General features: G+C 31.1%; 1 long non-coding RNA gene across 1 annotated transcript; it reads left to right on the top strand.

Annotated features, from left to right (window-relative positions):
- The first annotated feature begins 1,737 nt into the window (after window positions 1-1,737).
- LOC117180218 lies at window positions 1,738-2,857 on the top strand. Its single transcript, XR_004468014.1, has 3 exons — window positions 1,738-2,227; window positions 2,429-2,642; window positions 2,719-2,857. It is a non-coding gene; the product is annotated as an uncharacterized LOC117180218 (long non-coding RNA).
- The last annotated feature ends 222 nt before the right edge of the window (window positions 2,858-3,079 follow it).

Consider the following 3,079-nt stretch of genomic DNA (forward strand, 5'->3'; position numbering starts at 1 on the left):
ACTACATATTCGACTATATCGAGATGCTGCCCTCTTCAACTTTTCACCGTTTCTGTGGCAACCGCGTCCTCCTAACACGCTAACGGGCGGGGTGGGGCCGGGGCGCACACCGAAAGTTGTTGAATTCCAAACTGAACGTGATTTTCTGTATTTCGCGTTCGCCTTCGCCATCACTATAGCAATCTTTGCTATAGCTGAGTCGGTCGTCTGGCTCTGTACGGCCTGTACGCCAAAAATGTTATGAACACTGAGTTACCTAATTATATTAAAATTGAAGAGAGCCTGCAAATATTCTATTATTATTTTTAAATTTCGATACAATAAATAAATTTAAAAAAATTCTGTTCGTACTTTATAATTTTAGTGAAATTTATAAATTTATTTTTTCAAACTAAACTTAAAATTTGAATGAAATTAAAATAAATTTAAAAATTAAATAAAATTTAGTTGAATTTAAAATTTAAATAAAACGTAGCTAAATTCAACATTTAAATGAAATTTAGGTGGATTTAAGAATCAAATAAGGTTTAGTTAAATTAAATTAATTTCTCGTCTGGTTTCTTTTAAAAGAGAAATCTTCTAGACACAAAGTAAATAAGTTTTAAAACAATTCAATTCGTTCTTTAAGATTTATTGTAATGCAAATTTAAAAATTATGTTGTAAAACTAAATTTAAAGATTGAATACAATTTAGACCATTTCAAAAAGTGAATAGATTTGAGTTAAATTCAAAATTGGAGTAAAATTTAGTTAAATTTAAGTAAATTTCAGTTAAAATTGTAGATGTTGAATGGTGTTAAACTTAAGTACAATTTAGTTAAATAAAAATGAAACTGTCGTTAAATTTTAAATTTGATTGAATTAAATACAGGTATGTAGGTTGTTACTCGGCTTCAACGATGGAGAGTATTGAAATAAGCTGGAGAAATAAAAAAAGTTTCCTTATTTTTATAATAATTAGTTAAATTCAACAAAAAACTCAGGAAAGTAATTCGGACTTATAGTTCTCAAGTTTTTGGTTTGAAACTTTTCAGATTTCGACAATGTCAAAATATAAAAGGAAGCGTTTAAACTTCAGCATAACTATTTTGTATGGAAATACTTTTCAGAATTGATTTATTTATAATTTATTTAAATATAATTTATTGTAAGAAAATATAAAAAATGGTGGCAGCTTGTGGGCGTTGTCAAGACATTTATATGGGGATACGTTTTCATACGTAAGTAAAGTTATTGAATATAGTAAAATAAAAAATGTTACAAAAAAACAAAACCTCAAAATATGAAGTTTTGTACCTATGCAATACAAATGGTTATTTTTATTGTTATAGAAATATTCTTAAAATGTTTGACAGTTTTTACATTATTTTTGAACTCACAAAACGATCATTATTATAGCATTTTCAATACAATTTCAAGAAGAATTCAAGGTTACCAAGATTTTAAAACAATCTATCTGAAACAGGTTATTTTACATGAATGTTTTTTAAAATTCAATTTATTATAACTACAAATTTCTAATGTATTATTTATATATATTTTTAATTAACCGTACAGAATATTTAGGCAATACCCGGGCCACCAATTCACTTGACATAGTCCTGAAATAGATAAAGGCAGGTCTACATCTCATATGTTCTTTCTCTCTCTAAAGCCCATTTCAGTTCTCTCCAAAGCGTTACCGGTCCATTTCTATATGTCGATGGTTGAGGGTCACGGATGTTAAGGTTATGAGTGTATACTTACAATTTGACAGGTTGCTCATTGTTTTGAAGGTTATTTTTCAGAAGGAGAGTGAATAAATAAGAAAAAGATTGTTTGTAGACAAATGAAAAATAGAAATGTTCACTAAAAAGGAATTGAACAATAAATTGTTAATTTATGCAAATGAAGGGAAGTGAACGTTTCAATTGACTGAATATGACGACTCTGCACCTGTCATTATTGAAGCTGTTATTTGAAAAAATTGTGTTCATGTTTAAATGTAATTCAATTTGGATTTTTTAAAAGGAGCAGGGAGACTGTACGTAGGCAAGTACAGGCTCAAGATGCTTTTATTGGTTTTTATTGAGAATATAAGAGCACGAAGTGGTGGCTCTGAGGCACAATCAGTTTCTACCCGAGGCGCAGCTCGGTCGTCGTTTATATAGAGGAGTTATGAGTCATGGAGGGTGTTACCCATAGTACATATCTAAAACCCCTCGCGTAGGGTGAATCGAGACTCCTGGTGAGTTTACAAAAATATGTCGTCAGGCTGTAATTTTTTGACATGTAGAATGCCATCGTTTCGTGCGGCTATATACACTGGTGCTGTAGGTTGATGTAAGATTTGAGAGTTAATATTGTTTTTATATTTAGTCTTGTTACATGTATATATTTTTGAGAATAAATATTCAAATAATCGCTTTAAATAACAATATCTCCAAAGGCAAGGAGGATCAAACCTATCCCTAAGACGTACAATATTCTACTGGACCATGTCCAGGCATTGTGTTGCCAATAGTTGGCCTGTCGCTGTGCTATTATCAAAGCGTGCTTAGATGCTAAATCATCAATAGAAAGTGCATTATCTCGCACAGTGTCAAAAGTTAATCTGGGTATTCTGAATTAATGGAATTGTCATGTCTTAGTCCTGTATGTACGTAAGTGTGGAGTTGTCCAATGTAACATTTATTTTCCATTCATATATAGTTGCGTTTTTATTATTGTGAATTACAGGTAGAAGTAGTCTGTCAGCTGATTTGGTGCGACAATGGCTGTTTAATTGGAGCATGGAGGCTTGATTTATAGAAATTATTTTTTCCATTTGCCCTGGACAAAGTATTATATAGGTTTCTAATTTTGAAGGTAAAATAAACCATGTGAAACCGTTATTAAAGGTATAGACATATGTTCCGAATAAAGAAAAATATCTTTTTTCGCAGGGTGTACCGCATTCGCCTCTCATTACGGATGCAAAGCACGACTGTTCTGTGTGTATCCTGATAATTGGTTCATTATTTTTACAATAGTAGGTGCGTCCGTTGTGCATACAGTTTTTTGTGTTTAGCGAGGTATATTCCGTTTTGTCTTTTGTATA

The sequence above is a fragment of the Belonocnema kinseyi genome, chromosome 9 (genome assembly GCF_010883055.1).
Source record: "Belonocnema kinseyi isolate 2016_QV_RU_SX_M_011 chromosome 9, B_treatae_v1, whole genome shotgun sequence".
In the NCBI taxonomy this organism is placed as follows: domain Eukaryota; kingdom Metazoa; phylum Arthropoda; class Insecta; order Hymenoptera; family Cynipidae; genus Belonocnema; species Belonocnema kinseyi.